The sequence below is a fragment of the Muntiacus reevesi genome, chromosome 8 (assembly GCF_963930625.1).
Source record: "Muntiacus reevesi chromosome 8, mMunRee1.1, whole genome shotgun sequence".
Lineage (NCBI taxonomy): Eukaryota > Metazoa > Chordata > Mammalia > Artiodactyla > Cervidae > Muntiacus > Muntiacus reevesi.
This window is the reverse complement of record NC_089256.1, coordinates 43,373,178-43,393,176: the sequence shown is the minus strand read 5'-3', so window position 1 is coordinate 43,393,176 and position 19,999 is coordinate 43,373,178. Positions and strand designations below refer to the sequence as shown.

The 19,999-nt window shown below is 42.9% G+C and overlaps 1 protein-coding gene across 1 annotated transcript in view; it reads right to left on the bottom strand.

The window, feature by feature from the left end:
* Positions 1–9,811, bottom strand: part of NR1I2 (nuclear receptor subfamily 1 group I member 2) — a 31,548-nt gene extending 21,737 nt beyond the window's left edge. The window contains exon 1 of the mRNA XM_065942820.1: positions 9,590–9,811. The gene's annotated coding sequence lies outside the window, so the exon portion shown is untranslated. The remainder of the gene's footprint in view (positions 1–9,589) is intronic.
* Positions 9,812–19,999: the final 10,188 nt, after the last annotated feature.

Here is a 19,999-nt window from a genome sequence, read left to right as displayed (position 1 = left end):
AGCCCTGTCCCACCCACACTGCCCTCACAGGGGCTCCTGGTTGGACCAGGTCCAGGTGCCTACCAGGGGTCCATCAGCTTCCTGGGCCTGTGGGTGATGGTGTAATTGCTCTCTCCAGTGGCATGGGATCTATTGACCTGTTCGGATCCTTTCCTGGTGAATCTGAATGTCAGAAACACAGACGAGGCCAAATTAAAGGGCCTGATGTCTGGGCTGTTGCCAAGCGGGCCACCAGATTCCAAGAATACTATACTGTTGTTGGAATAAATCGGTAATGAGGTAAGCCATAAATTGTTTTCTTTCCTACCAAGGTAGTCCTCACCCTGAGGTGCAGATTTAAAACATATATTTAGTTAACCTTAAAGATGAATTCCAACATACATTCAGTTCAGTTCAGTTCAGTCACTCAGTCATGTCCGACTCTTTGCGACCCCATGAATTGCAGCACTCCAGACCTCCCTGTCTATCACCAACTCCCAGAGATTACTCAGACTCATGTCCATTGAGTCGGTGATGCCATCCAACCATCTAATCCTCTGTTGTCCCCTTCTCCTCCTGCCCCCAATCTCTCCCAGGATCAGTGTCTTTTCCAATGAGTCAACTCTTCGCATCAGGTGGCCAGAGTATTGAAGTTTCAGCTTCAACATTAGTCCTTCCAATGAACACCCAGGACTGATCTGCTTTAGGATGGACTGATTGGATCTCCTTGCAGTCCAAGGGACTCTCAGGAGTCTTCTCCAACACCACAGTTCAAAAGCATCAATTCTCTGGTGCTCAGCCCTCTTTATAGTCCAACTCTCACATCCATACATGACCACTGGAAAAACCACAGCCTTGACTAGACGGACCTTTGTCGGCAAAGTAATGTCTGCTTTTTAATATGCTAACTAGGTTGATCATAACTTTCTTCCAAGGAATAAGCGTCTTTTAATTTCATGGCTGCATTCACCATCTGCAGTGATTTTGGAGCCCAGAAAAATAAAGTCAGCCACTGTTTCTCCATCTATTTGCCATGACGTGATGGGACTGGATGCCCCGTGATCTTAGTTTTCTGAATGTTGAGCTTTAAGCCAACTTTATCACTCTCCTCTTTCACTTTCATCAAGAGGCTTTTTAGTTCCTCTTCACTTTCTGCCATAAGGGTGGTGTCCTCTGCATACATTAGATGCAGATAAATACTATTTGATTCCACTTACACAAGGTACCTAGAATAGTCAAATTTGTAGAATCAGAAAGTACATTGGTAGATGCCAGGGGCTGGGAGGCAGGGAGTGGGGATGGGGAGTTAATGTTTAATGAGGAGAGAGTTTCGGTTTAGGAAGGTGAAAAGTCAAGAGGTGGGTAATGGTGAGGGTGCACAACGATGTGAATGTACTTAGTGACCCTGAACTGCACAGTTAAACATGGTTCAGATGGTGTGTTTTATATTATGTGACTCCTACCACGGGGAAAAAAAAAAAACATTTAAAAAAAGCCTCCTTAACAGTGCCGACTGGTCTCTGTGGAGTGGTCAGGAGCACTCATGTGCCTATACGCAGGGCCACTTCACCTGTATACGGTGAAGGTATATGGAATCAGAAACGGAGTCGTGTGTGGTGGAGGGTTGTTTACATGGAATGAGTGGACTGTTTTATTATCTAAACATTTTACTTTTCAAAGAGTCATCTGGGTGGAAAACTGTGCAGAATAAATGACATACTTTGACTGTGAAGTGCATGTCCACAGACATGTGAAAAGATGCTCATATTGCTAATCACTAGGGAAAGGCAAATCAGAGTCATAATGAGACTTCATCTTACATCCTATCTTACAGGCAAGATGGATGCTATCACAAAAACAGAATAACCCGGGATGGAAAGGATGTGGAGAAATTAGAACTTTTGTGTATTGCTAGTGGGAATACAAAATGGTGCAGGCACTATGGAAAACAGTATGGAGATTCCTCAGAAAATTACAAACAGGATTGCCAAAGATTGAGCAATTTTACTTCTGTACTGAAAGCAGGGTCTTGAAATATTTGCACACCCTTGTTCACAACAGTATTATTCACAACAGTCAACAGGCAGAAGCAACCAAAATATCCTTAAATAGATAAATGGATAAACAAAATATGATATATACATAATGAAATATTTTCAGTCTTGAAAAGGAGGGTAATTCTGACACATATTACAACATGAATGAAACTTAAGAACATTATGCTAAGTGAAATAAGCCAGTCAAAAGGACAAATACTGTATGATATGACTTACATGATGTACCTAGGGTAATCAAACTCATAGAAACAGGAAGTGGGATGGTGGCAGTGTACAGTGTGGTGACTGCAGTTAGTAACACTATTATTTGAAAGTCGCTGAGAGCATGTCTTAAGCATTCTTACCACACACACAGGAGTTAACTTTGTTCACTTTGCGAGGGGCCAGATGTGCTAATTATCTTGATCTTGACAATCGCTCTACAGTGTAAATGTATATCAAATCATCACATTGTACACTTTAAACTCACACAATTATATTGCAATTATTTTGTCAATAAAATTAAAATAAGTAGGATGGTGGTTGCCAGGGGCTGTGGGAAGAAGGGAAAGGCACGTTGTTGTTTAGTGAGTATAGAATTTCAGTTTTATAGGATGAAAACATTCTGGAGAATGATTGCATAATATAAATACACCTAACATTACCAAACCATAGACTTGAATGTTAAGATGGTAGGTGAATACTAAGTATATTGTACACGGTTTTAAAAAATCACCTGTCACTAAACAGTTGTTGATCAAATATTTAGAGAATGTGAAAAGAGAAGCCAAGCATCTCCCCTGGTCAGTGGCTAAGACTTTGCTCTCCCAGTGCAGGGGCCCTGGTTTGATCCCTGGTTGGGGGAACTAGATCCCACATGCTGCAACTAAGAATTTGCTTCCTGCAACTAAAGATCCCACAGGCTACAAGTAAGACCTGACACAGCTAAATAAACATATGTTTTTAAAAGTGATTACACTCTATTTCAAAGAAGAGAGAGAAAAGCCAAGATCCTGGACCAGCGTGGGTGCCCACAGATCTCAGGCACACAGAAGGTGGACAGCCGGGAAGGGCTGTGAGGAGGCCAAAGCTATGAGGCAGAGAAGGAGCAAAAAGGAAAGTACCAACAGTGGTTAGAAGCTCTACAGTGAGGGATAAAAGGGTACCCAGGTCAGTTAATCTGCATTTGACCCTGGATGGCCTTAGTTTTTAAACCACTTTTAGTCTCTGTGAGGCATTAAAGTTGTTGTGCCCCTTCTCTCCAGGGCCGCTTTAGAAGCCCCACTGCTTAAGCTAACCCTGTGCCTGCTTCTCATCTAGGATGCGGGTTCTCCAGCTTTCCAGGAATACAGATCACCTGAGGAGCTTGTTAAAATGCAAATTCCAATCCCGGATCAGGATGGGCTTGAGTCCTTCCAGCCTTTCTTTCTTTTTTTTTTTTTCCTTCCTGCGTTTCTGACTGCTCCCTGGGGCTGCTGGTTTGCATCCACACTGAGCAGCAAACAAAGACCCAAGGATTCAACCACTCAGACGGAAAATCAGCAGGACACAAAAAGGATGTGATGGAGAACTTGACAGAGTAGTGCGGAGAGGGTAAGATAATAAAAACATCTTTGGCGTTCTGGAAAATAGAGATGGGCAAACACACGCAAAATGACTGGCGTCATAAGTTGTTGTTTAAAGTCAATACACATTTTGGGGTAAGATCCTTCCCAGGAAAAGGGTGTGGGGAGGAGTTACATATACATTTAATCTTGAAATGAGTCGAGTTGAAAAGCTTTGAAACCCAGTTACTGAGATTATGGGAAGGAAAGGGTGAGCATTTTGGAGTTGAAGCCATAAAGAGTCTAAATGAAAGGGAAAATGGTAGAAAAAGCATGTCCTTAGGTATAGAAAGTCTCAGAAACAGCAGGATTATTTTTTTTATATTTTTTGTATATACATCTTATTTCTGTATATGTAACATGTATATTTTATAATATATCTGCAGTGTGTGTGTGTGTGTGTGCCCAAAGGGTAAAGAGGGGGAAAAAAGCAGGTTAAAGGAAATTACATAAGAATTGAATTTCTAAGAAGTCAACAGCGAAGCTTAAAAAACTTGGTTTTGTTCAATGAAGGGAGATGTTTGGTAAACTTACCAACTCACATTACACAGGTTTTTTTGTTTACCAAATGATTTCAAAATTATCTCACGTGGAGATGCTGAGGTGGGCAGAGCAGGACTTATCCCCAGTTGAGCAGGGCGGCACAGGTTGTATTATCTTTTTAACAAATGAGGAAATTGAAGCTTTGAAGTGTGTTCAAGGTCACAAAGGTAGTAAGTTATAGGCCTTTCTTTCCCCTGTTTTCTGATTATTTCTATAGTGCAAATAGATACAATATGTAAGTTAAATTTTTGTCACAAAACTCATGCGGATAAAATGAGATCATATATTTACAATTTTTTTTCAAATGAATCAAATACTCTGAACAAAAGACTCCCCCTCCTTGGCCCTGGCAGGGGACAGACACCCAGAGGAAACTCAGCAAAAATCACCTTGTATGAATTTAACTATGAGAGGCCAGCTTCTATCTCTAGGTGGCCATAAATGAAATTTGGCCTTTGTGCTTCCTGGGACACAGTTATCAAAGAGGTCAAAAGGTTCATTCCTCGACTTGGATCAGCCCAAGTCAAAAGTACACCTCTACCCTCCTTCCAATATTTAACAAGGTACACTGACCTCTGATGTAACTGCCTGTCTCTTAAACATGCATGTGAAGTGCTCTTGTTGCCTGTAGTTTTATGGTTTGGCTCTTTGTTTGGAATTCATAGAGACCTGGGAGAATTGTTTCATATATTACATGAAAGGTTTAGCTGTGTCTCCTCATCTTAACTATGAGTTGGGTATTCAGTTTGTTATTTCGATGTTTCACAGAAGTTCAGGAGATATGGCAGGTAGATGAGCAGGTATCAAGTGGCAGACAATTCTTCCCAACCCTCTTCAGATCAAAAGGCCCCAGTGTGCAAGAAAGAGTTCCACACACACTCCTGTGTTATTCCCAGGTTGTGACCAGGGCACAACCCCAGCCCAAAGAATCCTGTAGAGATGTCTCCAAGAAATATAAGTTCACAGTAAGAAAATAACAATGAATTAAAATCAGGAACATGACAAAACTAATTAAGACATCTAAGTGCGAATGGTATTCCTAGAATTGTCTCATATACAACATAGACAACTGTATACATCAGCCCTGTGACTGTCCTCTGTCATGGCTCTAATTTAGCACTGTGCTAGAAGGCCATGAAGGCAGTAAGACCAGGAAAAAAACAAAAACACAAAACACTGTGTAAAAATTAGAAAGAACAAAACTCTTGTTACATATGTTTAATAAGTCTACCCAGAAATTCCAAAGGAATCAGCAGAGCAACTTGTACAACAATAAAGAGAATTCAATGAGGTGACAAGATGAAATATCACGAAATATCTAAACAAAACAGATTTTAGTGGAAAAAAATCAATTAAAAACAATAAAGCTATAATGGAAATTGGCTCAGGAATGGGAAATAGATACAAAATAATATAGAATCCAAGGATAGACATGTAAAATAGAGAACTTAGTATGTGATAGAGGTTTACATTTCAAATGAATAAAGACAGATTTTTCAATAAATGCAATTGAAATAATTAATAGAAATAAATTCCAGGTAGACTAAAGATCTATTTCTTAAATGATAAAAGTGTGGCAAAATATTGATATAATCTTGGCTGTTGAAAAGACTTTCTTATGTAAGAACTAAAGTGCATAGTCCATAAAGGAGAAAATCAATAAAAGGACCTATATCAAAATAATAATAGCAAAAAATATATTAGTAAATACTTCTGTTGACTAAAAACATGGTGAAAGTTAAAAACACAAGTGACAATTTTAGAGTACTGTGTATATACCAAAGGGTTATCATCAAGAATAAATATTAGACTCCTACAAATGAGTGAGAAAAGATGGACCAATATAAAATGAGTTAAAGAATGGACAATTAAGAGGGAAATAGAATGGTGAGGAGTTATTTTTTAAAAATGCCCAGCCTCACTGATTGTTACGGGTTGATTTGTGTCCCCGAAGACCTCAGACTGTATTTGGAGACAGAGTCTTTAGACAGTGGATTAAGCTCAAGTCTGGTTCTTAGGGTGAGCCCTAACGCAATATGATGAGTCGCCTTCTAAGAAGAGGAACGTGGACACAGAGAGACACCAGGGATGGACTCACAGAGGAAGGCGCCATCAGTGAGCCAAGGAAAGAAGCCTCAGGAGAAACCAAACCTGCCAACACCTTAATCTTGGACTTTCTGCCCTTTATGTGAGAAAATAAATTTCTTTACTGTAAGCCATTTCTGCTTTATTGACTATGCCAAAGCCTTTGACTGTGTAGATCACAATAAACTGGAAAATTCTGAAAGAGATGGGCATACCAGACCACCTGACCCTGTCTCTTAAGAAACCTGTATGCAGGTCAGGAAGCAACAGTTAGAACTGGACATGGAACAACAGACTGGTTCCAAATAGGAAAAGGAGTACGTCAAGGCTGTATATTGTCACCCTGCTTATTTAACTTCTATGCAGAGTACATCATGAGAATCGCTGGGCTGGAGGAAGCACAAGCTGGAATTAAGATTTCTGGGAGAAATATCAATAACCTCAGATATGCAGATGACACCACCCTTATGGCAGAAAGTGAAGAAGACTAAAGAGCCTCTTGATGAAGGTGAAAGAGGAGAGTGGAAAAGTTGGCTTAAAGCTCAACATTCAGAAAACTAAGATCATGGCATCCAGTCCCATCACTTCATGGCAGATAGATGGTGAAACAGTGGAAACAGTGTCAGACTTTATTTTTCTGGGCTCCAAAATCACTGCAGATGGTGACTGCAGCCATGAAATTAAAAGACGCTTACTCCTTGGAAGAAAGTTATGACCAACCTAGTTAGCATATTAAAAAGCAGAGACATTACTTTGCTGACAAAGGCCCGTCTAGTTAAGGCTATGGTTTTTCCAGTGGTCATGTATGGATGTGAGAGTTGGACTATAAAGAGGGCTGAGCACCAAAGAATTGATGCTTTTGAACTGTGGTGTTGGAGAAGACTCCTGAGAGTCCCTTGGACTGCAAGGAGATCCAATCAGTCCATTCTAAAGATCAGTCCTGGGTGTTCATTGGAAGGACTGATGTTGAAGCTGAAACTTCAATACTTTGGCCACCTGATGCGAAGAGCTGACTCATTTGAAAAGACACTGATGCTGGGAAAGATTGAGAGCAGGAGAAGAAGGGGATGACAGAGGATGAGATGGTTGGATGGCATCATCAACTTGATGGACATGGGTTTGGGTGGACTCCGGGAGTTGGTGATGGACAGGGAGGCCTGGCGTGCTGCAGTTCATGGGGTTGCAAAGAGTTGGAGATGACTGAGCGACTGAACTGAACTGAAGGCATCTAGTCTGTGGTACTTGCCAGTCTGGCAAACTAATATATTAGTAATCACAGAAATTTAAATATTTTTTAAAATGGGCTACTTTTCTCACTCATCGAGTTGGGAAAGTAATCAAATGTTTAATAAGTAGCAAGCATCAGGGTGTAGAGGAATAATAACTATTGTTCTCGGCTGGAGGGAATATAAAATTATACAGGCACTGTGGCAGGCCATCTGACAGTCTTAAAGATTAAAATGCACATATTCTATGATGGAGTAATTCAACTTCTCAGTAGCTCCTATAGGGAAACACTTGAAGGTGGGCACGAGAAGATGTAAACAGGAAAAGTCACTGTAGTATTGTTGGTAAGAGTAAAAACTTGGAAACAGCTAAAATATTTACCAAAAAGGAAATGGCTAAATGAAAGAATTGTACTCTGCAAAAGTGTATAGCAGTTAAAATTGATGAGATGAAGCTATACGTAGATATGGAAAGTTTCCATATGGAATATGGGGAGGGAAAATATGAGTGGAATATCGAGGAGAATAATTAGACAATGCATATAGTATGTTAGGGCATATATGTATGTGTGGATGCAAAGGAGACCATTGGCAGTAAGCACACCAAACTGATCAGTTACCTTTGGAGGAACAGGGGATCTGCACCAGCAGGATGGCTAGCAGAGAATTTTGCTTCATCTATGGCTAACAGAGAATTTTTCATTTCACAAGAAGTGTGTATCACTTATTGCATTTGTAATTTTTACAAGCTATTACTAACCATGGTTTAGTCAGTTAGTCTACTAGGTTCATTCCATAATAATTGAGAGACAAGTTAATACTTTGAGACTAGGAATTGGCAAACTTTTTCTGTAAAAGGCCAGGTGTTAATACTTCAGGCCTTGGTAGCTATACCAGCTCTTTTGTAACTACTCAGTTCTGCTGTTATAGGGCAAAATCAGTTATAGCTAATGCCACATAATGAATGAGCATGGCTGCATTCTCATTAAACTTTATTTATGAAAACCTGGCTCACATTTCACCTGTGAGTCATAGTCTGCCAATTCCTTGTTTAGACTAAGCTTATTACATAACTAAAATGTGTTTTAAATAAATATTTAAATTCATTTAAATATTTTTAAATGCATTTGAATATTTATGTAAAAATAATCTTTCTTATTAACCAACTAATTAAATAAGCAGTAGCCTCTGCAGCCTTGCTTAGAATATTTTAGGCTATGGCCATATTGTTAGAGACCAAACACCCATCCCAGTGGAGATAATCCATTGACCATGACCATCGTGGTGGTGACCATCACCCTTCCCAGCAGCAGAGTTGCACAACTATCCACGGGATGGCACTGGGGAGGATAGTGCTTGCCAACAGAGCCAAGATTTGGTGGCCTCAGAGGTGACTCCTGAACCTCCCCAGATGTGGAGTTGCCTTAAAGCAGAGTCTCTGGCCGTAGGCTCAGCCAGGCTGGGCTGTGAGGTGGGGTTAAGAGGGCTTGATGGTGTTGAGCACATGTAGGAGAGGCTCCGTTCTGTGGGACAAGGTGTCTCTCCTGGCACGAGAGGCAGCAAACTCACTGGTCCAAAGCCAGCTCTGCCCCAGGGCTACACAGGGTGGGGCTGGCCTTGGAGGGACCCCTCTCTGAGGGTGTGAGGCCCTGTGACGGTCATGCTGCTTTGTCTCAGCCTTGGTTCCAAGGCATGCCAACGCTAACACAGCAGGCTGTGAGGAACCAGGGCTGGGGTGCTCCCAGCTCCTGTAACTCCAAAACTCGCAGTCCCCAACACTGGTATTTTCTGAGTCAGGAGACTCCAGCTGTATAACAGAGAGGGGGCTGATTGTATGTGTGACTCATGGCGGTGCATGTGTGGTTGAGGCTTCCACTGTGATTATTCCTCTAGGCAGCAAGTGAGGGATAAGGAAGCATTGTTAATGAGACAATATTAAGTGATTGCCTTGATGACTTTTTTTCATCCTGGAAATGTGGAGAACAGCAAGGCCAATACATACACACCCCATTGTGACTGCTGACCTCAAACTTGAGATACATTTATGTTCCCACGCTTCTTTCATATGGAACTGGGGGCAATTCACCACCAGCAAAAGGGAGAGAAAAAACCATACCTGTTAGGTAGTGACTTCTTTGCTCCGATTTCCCCTTTGAGGTCCACTTTGAACAGTCAGGAATAAAGGATCAATCAGAACATCAATATCCCTGAAGTAGCCGCCTTGTTAAAGACTGGAGCATTAGCTTGATCTTTTTCTTTCCTCAGGAGTGAACACTTCACTTGGGTGAGAGGCTACAGCCACGGCTCCTGCTGCAGTCAGGGCAGCGCTTCCTCTTCCCTGTACTATAGTCATAGGTTATTATTTCCCAGGATCTGAGCCAATCTTGTCTCTCACCCACATTTCAGTCCAGGCCAGAGATAGGCTGTAATGGCCTCCATCTGGCACTCCTAAGTCCCAAGTCCAGCACTTGAACTTGCAAATGACCACATTACCGTATTTACTCTCATTATGTGCCCCCTACTTTTCCTTAGATGTCTTCACTGTAAAACAGGAGAAGGGGAGGAATGTTGCTAGCATCTGCTTTGTCTAATCAGTTCTGAGCAAATTTCATGTGTCTGTGCATTTTAGACCCTGAGATAAAGTTAATTTGAACTTAGGTCTCAAACACTTCCTCCTTTGTCTGAAGCTACTTTCCTGGACAGTGTTACTTGACTTGATACTGCATGTTCGTGTCAGAGAGAGGCAAGCATACAAGAAGAGGGAAAGACTGAATGAGGGGTCTGAGCACAGCTCACAGGAGTGTAACCTGTGGCTCTGGCCTAAGGACAGTCAGCTGACCAGGAGCAGGCAGCATGGACCATTGGGAGAGGTTCTCAGGGTTCTTCCTTCCACCAGGCCCTCCCAGCAGACCTTACTCTTCAGCCTGAGCCTTTAGGTTCCCAGCACCAGCTGCTGATGGCTGTTCTAGCTCTCAGGGGAAAAGAGGGGATGAGAGCCCGAAGTGTTGAGTGTCCCAGCATATGTTTCTTCTGCTTGCTTTGTTTTTAAGGATGCTTTATGGAGATGTAGGGGGTGAGCCAGGGACATGCTTCAGACAACAGTAAGCAGGGTGCTGGCCACAAAGAGAAAGGAATGGGGGAAGGGGAGAGAAAGGGGAGAAGAACTGCTGGTTAGACAGGTGGGAAAGAGAACTGTGTGAAGATTTGGGCTTCCTTACACTATTTCCTGGTTTAAATTCTTTTTATTTTGAACTCATGTCCTAATCCAGCCCTCTTGATGAGAAAAGCAAGAATACCTAAGTACAGTTCTTGTTTGGTCTTTAGTTAAGTTGGTTTCTTCTCTTCCACTCACTTTGCCCCTCCCAAGGGATAAGGAGGATTTGAGTCCAGGTTTTCTAGGGGTCAGCATTTCTCAAGTGCGTGCTTGCTTTGCTCTTCCCAGTCAAGTGCAGAAAACAGAGCGACTCACACAGCCCACTGTGAGAGACCTGCAGCAGGGCTGGTGACCAGCACCCCCCAGCAGGAGGCTCTTTCCTTTCAGTCAACTTTCTGATTGTCCACAGGGGATTCTGTTAGGACTGGGAAATGTAGAATTACATGGTTGGGAGGTGGACTTGGGTAGGAAGGACCTAGTGAAATGCTGGATTTGGGTCCCAGGGGATGCAGCCTTTCGGGTGTGCCCTGGGGAGTGCAGGCGGGGCCTGGTGGTGCCTCTGGTGCCCTGAGAAGCTATAAGCATGAACACAGCCATAGGGGTCGGAAAGCTGAAGATGGTTAAGAACTCATCCCAGGAAACTTTATTTGCAAGATTCTAAGTAGCTCTTTCTGGGAGCACAGAAGATCTTGAAAGTGAAAGTGAAGTCGCCCAGTTGTGTCAGACTCTTTGCGACCCCATGGACTGTAGCCTACCAGGCTTCTCTGTCCATGGGATTTTCCAGGCAAGAATACTGGAGTGGGTTGCCATTATCTTTAAGGGCAGTGAAAATATTCTTATGAGATACTGTAATGTTAGACACACGTCATTATACATCTTTCCAAACCCAAAGAATGTATAACACCAAGAGTGAGCTCTAATATAAACTCTGGACTTTGGGTAATTATGATACGTCAATGTAAGTTCAATGATTATAACAAATGTCCCATTTTGGTGAGGGGCAAATAGGAAAAGGAGTACGTCAAGGCTGTATATTGTCACCCTGCTTATTTAACTTCTATGCAGAGTACATCATGAGAAACGCTGGGCTGGAAGAAGCACAAGATGTAATCAAGATTGCCGGGAGAAATATCAATAACCTCAGATATGCAGATGACACCACCCTTATGGCAGAAAGTGAAGAGGAACTAAAAAGCCTCTTGATGAAAGTGAAAGAGGAGAGTGAGAAAGTTGGCTTAAAGCTCAACATTCAGAAAACTAAGATCATGCCATCTGGTCCCATCACTTCATGGCAAATAGATGGGGAAACAGTGGAAACAGTGTCAGACTTTATTTTTGGGGGCTCCAATATCACTGCAGATGGTGACTGCAGCCATGAAATTAAAAGACGCTTACTCCTTGGAAGGAAAGTTATGACCAACCTAGATAGCATATTAAAAAGCAGAGACATTACTTTGCTGACAAAGGCCCGTCTAGTCAAGGCTATGGTTTTTCCAGTGGTCATGTATGGATGTGAGAGTTGGACTGTGAAGAAAGCTTAGTGTCGAAGAATTGACGCTTTTGAACTGTGGCGTTGGAGAAGACTCTTGAGAGTCCCTTGGACTGCAAGGAGATCCAACCAGTCCATTCTAAAGGAGATCAGTCCTGGGTGTTCATTGGAAGGATTGATGTTGAAGCTGAAACTCCAATACTTTGGCCACCTCATGTGAAGAGTTGACTCGTTGAAAAAGACCCTGATGCTGGGAGAGATTGGGGGCAGGAGGAGAAGGGGACGACAGAGGATGTTATGGCTGGATGGCATCACCAACTCGATGGGCATGAGTTTGGGTAAACTCCGGGAGTTGGTGATGAACAGGGAGGCCTGGCGTGCTGCGATTCATGGGGTTGCAAAGAGTTGGACATGACTGAGCGACTGAACTGAACTGATTGATAATGGGGGAGCCTGTGAGTGTTGAGAGCAGAGAGTACATGGGAAATCTCTGTACCTTCCTCTGAATTTTGCTGTGAAACTAAAGCTTCTCTAAAAATACCCAAAGTCTTAGAAGGAAAAAAAAGGTAGGCCTTTTTGTAAAGACAGGCATTTCCACGGTCACGAAAGAAAAAAAAAAAGGCAGATCCCAGCTTAGGTAGAGGCTTCCCCGGTGGCTCAGCAGTAAAGAATCTGGCTGCAAGGCAGGAACATGGGAGAAATGGTTCCAGGCCCTGGGTCAGGAAGATCTCCTGGAGGAAGGCATGGGAATCCATTCCAGGATTCATGCCTGGAAAATCCCATGGACAGAGGAGACTGGTGGGCTACAATCTATAGCGTCACAGAGTCGGACACGACTGAAGTGAATTGGCATGCACACAGCTTAGGTAAGGCAGCGTGCCAGAAGCTTGAGTCACGGGTAAAAAACATAGCTTTCCTCTCTCAATCCTTCCTGGCTCACACGGTCCTGGCCTTATCTCTCTTATAAAAACAGCAAATTATTTATAGTAGGAGCAGAAACTGAGAGCCACTCAGTGGTCATAAAACCATGAGGTAGAGAAACTGCTCTCAGGTTTCTCCAGGGATCTTCTGGATTCCTTTCCCTCTGGATCTCTTGTGTGATCAAAAGACAGAAGAAAGGCGGCAGGACTGCCTGGCTTCTGGAGTCTGTATGGACAGTTTTAATTTTAGGCACAGCTCTAAACTAAGTAACACCTAGAGAGTACACTCTAGTTATGAAGAAGAGCACACTGATGCTCCCAGACAGTCAGCCTCAAGCACAGCTGAGAAGTAGGAGACATTTGAGCCCTTGGCCTCTGTTCTACTCTTTTGCAGCAGCCAGAACACCGACTCAATGGACATGAGTTTGGGTGGGCTCCGGGAGTTGGTGATGGACAGGGAGGCCTGGTGTGCTGTGGTTCATGGGGTCGCAAAGAGTCGGACACGACTGAGCGACTGAACTGAGCTGAGCTGATCTGAAGAAGAGTGAAACCCTTAAGCCGCTGGCAAGAGAAAAGCAGATCTGATAAGCAGAGGGAGTTTTCTTAGTGTGAATCTACTTCGTGTTTTCCCTCCCTCTGAGGAACTGTGCTGTGTGCCTGACTCTTCGTGACGCCATGGACACATGACCCCCTGTCCACGGGATTCTCCAGGCAAGAATACTGGAGGGGGTTGCCGTTTCCTTCTCCAGGGGATCTTCCCAGCCCTGGATTAAACCTGCGTCTCTTGAATCCAGGCATTAGCAGGCAGATTCTTTACCACCACGCCACCTCAGTGATCTTCTTGGCCTCTTTGTAGTTTCCTGTTTGTAGGAAGACAAAGAAGAGATCACAGAGCATAGCCATTTCACCTTACTCGTGGCTCACAAAGTCCCTGTCTTTCTGAATCAGGTCAGTCTCACCTTTTCCCTCCCAGTTCACAATGTCTTACATTGTGAATCCTTGGCGGGATTTTACACTTCTCATAGCTGTCAATGGCGCTTTCAAGAGCAGCAGGTAAGCCATCCTTTTCCAGATATAGGGTGACTAATTTAAGGTGGAGTATTTGTATTTAAAAAGAGAACAGAGAGAGTCAACTAAAGGAGTCATGTGTGGACAGGGAATGTTGGCCGCCCTCCCGTCTACAAGGATCAGGCCATTAGCCACTGCAGCAGTGCTCCTGCGGGGAGATCAGGGAGCAGAAAAACAGGGAGCAGCCTGTGCTTCGGACACTGGCTCTCGGTACTTAAGATGCGTCGCTAAGAAGTGATTTCAGTGAGTCCAGACTCTTGCATCCTCCTGTACACAGAAAAGCACTAACATCATTAACTTAAGACGTCTGTTCTTTGTGATTCACAGAAATCTTTTGATGTTTGACCATGTGTGTGTTTGTTTTCCAACCTCGAACTCCATTACATCCTGGCTCATCCTTTACCTCTTCAGAGTAGTTTCCCAGGGCTATTTGAGAGGCTGTCTTTCAGGAGGCTATAATCCTCAGTAAAATCCACCAAGTAAAAATTTTCACTAATGGTAAAAATTCAGGTTGAGCCTGAGGGAAATAGATGTTTATCAGCCAGACAGGTATCCTTCTCAAAATCTCTTAGGATTCCCCCGGGGTGTGCTCAAGGAGGCCCCTGGAAAAGGGGGCAGCCAGGGCAGGGCATGTGGAGGTGCAGCTCTTGTCCTCATGGGGCAGTCTTAGGGGGACCCTCTCCCTTTTTGTCCTTGGGTGAAGATAGTAGCGAAGGACCCAAGAAGACTAAGAATAGGAACCTTCTCTTTGAACGAAGTCCCATTTTTCATAAGTGGTAGCAGTGCCAAGAATATTCTCTTCCTAGAAATTACTTAGGGGAGTCACTAAACTTGAGCTTCAACTGTTTCAGACCCTATAATTGCTCCAAGGCACCATCATCAATCAAACTTTGAAGGTGAATCTGGCCTCTGTACCCTGAAACCAATTTAAATCTTGCAGACAGAGTTTGGGGTAAGTAGAAAAGAACAGCTTTATTGCTCTGCCAGGCAAAGGGGGCTACAGTGGGCCCCTCAAATGCCACGTGTCCCTATGTGGAGGGGATAGTGAAGAGTTTTATTGCAATGGTTCAAAGAGGGTGTGATCAGTGTGCCGCTGTTCTTCTGACTGGTTGGTGGTAGGTGATGGGAGTCAGCACCATCAAGCTTCTAGTTTCAACCAGCCTGGGGTCTATGTATTTCTGGGCAGCATGCCATTAGCTCCTCCCACCTGGTGAAATTTCCGTATCCACAAAACAGCTGAAAGATATTGTTATGTATATCTCTTGAGGGGAAACCAGAATCTTGTCCTGAAATTGCACTACTATTTCTTGACTGTTCCTCCCTTGTCTCTGTATTCCCTCCCTTCCCTACCTAGCATCTGTTTGAACCTTCCCTTGGAACTCAAGGCAGGTCATGGAGGCTGAATGAAGTCTATTTCCTGTAATCAGTAAGTGGAGGACACAGAAAGGCTTTTGTGCCCACGAGCCCGACAGGGTCCTGCTCACAGTATCAGTTGGAACCCCAGTATCTATCTTCTCAGAGTCTTGGAACTCATTTATGAATTATACTGCAGAATATGACACCTGTGCCTGATCATAATCCCCCTGAGGGCAGAGCCCCTGACCTATACCACATTCATTTGATGGGTGCTCTGTTTGGGTCAGTAATTCTTTTAAAGATAGTCTTCCCTGACATTGAGCTCTGTTTTGAATGAAAAGGAGAAAAAAAAATCAGTTTATAACCATCCTGAAAGAATCTTCTATGCAGCTCATGATACCAGTAAATGAAACTCTTTCTTCTCATTTATTATTAAATGAACTAACGCTCAAACGATTTGTTCAGTTGCCCAGTCATGTCCGACTCTTGTAACCCCATGGAATGCAGTGCACCAGGCCTCCCTGTCCTTCACCATCGCCCAGAGTTTGCCCAAGTTCATATTCATTGCATTTGTGATGCCATCCAGCCATCTCATCCTCTGACTCCCTCTTCTCCTTCTGCCCTCAATTTTTCCCAGCATCAGGGACTTTTCCAGTGAGTCATCTTTTTGCACCAGATGACGAAAAGACTGGAGTTTCAGCTTCAGCATCAGAGGGTAACAGGCAGGACGGCCAGGGGTCTCCAAACAGAGGAAATAAACTACAAGTGTCAGAAATTTTTATCTCTCTTAAGCAGCAGGAAGAAACAAACTAGCGATATCTTTTTCCTTCTCTATACAAATTTAAAAGGAGGTTTCTCTTAAAATACTGTGTTGCCATGACACCTGGTTTCACCTGAAGCTAACTATTCTCAAACCTTGAGTTAACCAATACATTTTTCTTATGGAAATGTTTGTCTTAAGCTATGTTAATGTGCTATGCATTTACCCCAGACTCTGTCTTCAAGTCGTTCCGTCAAATGGCTCAGAACCTACTTGACAAACCAGTATGTTATACTCAGATATTGTTCCCCTAATCTATGTAAACGAAACTATTTGTATGGTAGTCTGCCCTTCTACAAGATTCAAGTCAATCGTTTTATGGCCTGGGATGAATTATCTGGTGCCTTTCTGAGTTTTAAGACATTCCTTTCTTTTCATTAACAGACTGCTAGGGACTATATAACATCCAGCTGAAGACTAGCAGTGGGGTACCCTTTCTGCCCCTTTCTGATGCTGATGTCAGAAGCTTTCTCTATCTCCTTTATACTTTAAAAAAACTTTATTGCACAAAAGCTCTGAGTGATCCAGCCTAGTCTCTGGCCCCAGATTGAATTTGTCTCCTCCGAAGGCCAAGAATCCCGGCGTCTTATCTCTCAGCAGCAACCTTTCACTTTCAGTGAATAGTCAGGGTTGATCTCCCTTAAGATTGACTGGTTTGATCGCCTTCCTGTCCAAGGGACTTTCAGGAGTCTTCTCCAATGCCACAGTTCGAAGGCATCAATGCTTTGGTGTTCTGCCTTCTTTATGGTCCAGCTCTCACTACCATATATATCACTGGGAAACCTATCACCTTGACTATATGGATCTTTGTCGGCAGAGTAATGTCTCTGCTTTTCAACACATTGTCTAGGTTTGTCATCACCTTCCTGCCAAGAAGAAATCGTCTTCTGATTTCATGGCTGCAGTCACCATCTGCAGTGATTTTGAGCCCAAGAAGAGGAAAGCTGTCACTACTTCCACCTTTCCACCTCCTATTTGCCATGCAGTAATGGGACCAGATGACATGATCTTAGATTTTTTTAATAATTAGTCTTAAGCCATCTCTTTCACTCTCTTCCTTCACCCTCATCAAGAAGCTGTTTAGTTCCTCTTCGCTTTCTGCCATTAGAGTGGTATTTTGAGGCTGTTGATGTTTCTCCTGCCTCTCTTGATTCCAGCTTGTAACTCATCCAACCTGGCATTTCTCATGATGTGCTCAGCATATAGATTAAACAAACAGGTGACCGCCAACAGCCCTGTAGTACTTTCTCTATCTTGAACCAATCAGTTGTTCCATACTGGGTTCTAACCATTGCTTCTTGACCTGCATACAGACTTCTCAGGAGACAGGTCAGATGGTCTGGTATTCCCATCTCTCTAAGAGCCTTCCACAGTTTATCATGATCCACACAGTCAGAAGCTTTATTATAGTCAATGAAGCTGACTTCAGAGGTAGATATTTTTTTTGAAATTCCTTTGCTTTTCTCTATAACCCAGCAAATGTTGACAGTTTGATCTCAGGTTCCTCTTCCTTTTCTAAACCTAGCTCAGACATCTGGAAGTTCTTGGTTCACATAATGCTGAAGCGTAGTATGCAAGATTTTAAGCATGACCTTACTAGCATGGAAGATGAGTGCAGTTGTTGGATGGTTAGCACATTATTTGGGGATTGGGATGAAGATTGACCTTTTCCAGTCCTGTAGCCACTGCTGGGTCTTCCAGATTTGCTGACAATGAATGCAAAACCTTTGATGGTAATGAAAGTAAAATCTGGTGCTGCAAAGAACAGTATTGCACAGGAACCTGGAATGTTTGATCCATGTATCAAGGAAAATTATACATGGTCAAGCAGGAGATGGTAAGAATAAACATCTACATCTTAGGAATCAGTGAAATAAAATGGATGGGAATGGGTAAATTTAATTCAGATGACCATTGCATCTACTACTGTGGGCAAGAATCCCATAGAAGAAATGGAGTAGCCCTCATAATTAACATCATTAAAACCTACTTTTAATTTATTACTAAATGAATTAATACTCAAATGAGTAGAACCTCTTAAATTTTAATTTTTAAAACATACACAGTGATGGTAGATGTCATAATAGAGATAAATTATATTTTGATGGTAATGAAATAATTGAATATTAAATATATATGGAATTGTTGCAGGAAGGGGGACCCGTTCCAGGGCCCGAAAGAGGGCTCTTGTCTAACACTCTGAAATGAATTGTCGGAGGAGACACAAGTACTGACAAAGCAAAAGACTATTGGGAAGGGGCACCTGGGTGGAGAACAGGAGGGTAAGGGAACCCAGGAAGACTGCTCTGCCACGTGGCTCAGAGTCTCAGGTTTTATGGTGATGGAATTAGTTTCCAGATTGTCTTCAGCCAATCATTCTGACTCAGAGTCCTTCCTGGTGGTGAGCGTATTGCTCAGCCAAGATGGATTCCAGTGAGAAGGATTCTGGGAGGTTGGTAGGACTTACGTACCTTTCCTGAATTCTTCCAGTTGGTGGTCGCTTGTTAGTTCCGTGTTCCTTACCAGGATCTCCTGGTAATTCGTGCAAGTGGCTACTGTCTTGCATGTCCAGCGTTGGCAGTTTCAGTTAGTGTTTCCTCTAACAGAATTATCTAAAAACTAAAATAAACCACTATAATGTTTAAGGGGAATAAAAGAATTGAGGGGAAAAGGTGAAAATCTGGAATCTGATAACATAACAGTGCTTATTTCTGGCAATATTAATGACAGTGACCTTCTCTTAACAACTGTAGCTTGTTTCCTTTAGTCCTTGTCCTTAGTTTTCTTTTATTCTTTGCGTGTGTGCTAAGTCACTTCAGTCATGTCCGACTCTTTGTGATCCTATGGACCATAGCCCACCAGGCTCTCTGTCTATGGGATTCTCCAGGCAAGAATACTGGAGTGGGTTGTCATGCTCTCCACCAGGAGATCTTCCCAACCCAGGGATCAAACCTGTGTCTCATGTCTTCTGCATTAGCAGACAGATTCTTTACCTCTAGTGCCACCTGGTAAGTACTTTATACTTTGCGTATATTTAAAATAACCTTAAAAGTTTTTTTTTCTTTTTCTTTTTTTTATTTTTTATTTTTCAGTGGGTTTTGTCGTACATTGATATGAATCAGCCATAGAGTTACACGTATTCCCCATCCCGATCCCCCCTCCCACCTCCCTCTCCACCCGATTCCTCTGGATTTTCCCAGTCCACCAGGCCCCAGCACTTGACTCATGCATCCAACCTGGGCTGGTGATCTGTTTCACCATAGACAATATACATGCTGTTCTTTTGAAACATCCCACCCTCACCTTCTCCCACAGAGTTCAAAAGTCTGTTCTGTACTTCTGTGTCTCTTTTTCTGTTTTGCATATAGGGTTATCATTACCATCTTTCTAAATTCCATATATATGTGTTAGTATACTGTAGTGTTCTTTATCTTTCTGACTTACTTCACTCTGTATAATGGGCTCCAGTTTCATCCATCTCATTAGAACTGATTCAAATGAATTCTTTTTAATGGCTGAGTAATATTCCATGGTATATATGTACCACAGCTTCCTTATCCATTCATCTGCTGATGAGCATCTAGGTTGCTTCCATGTCCTGGCTATTATAAACAGTGCTGTGATGAACATTGGGGTGCACGTGTCTCTTTCAGATCTGGATTCCTCAGTGGGTATGCCCAGAAGTGGGATTGCTGGGTCATATGGCAGTTCTATTTCCA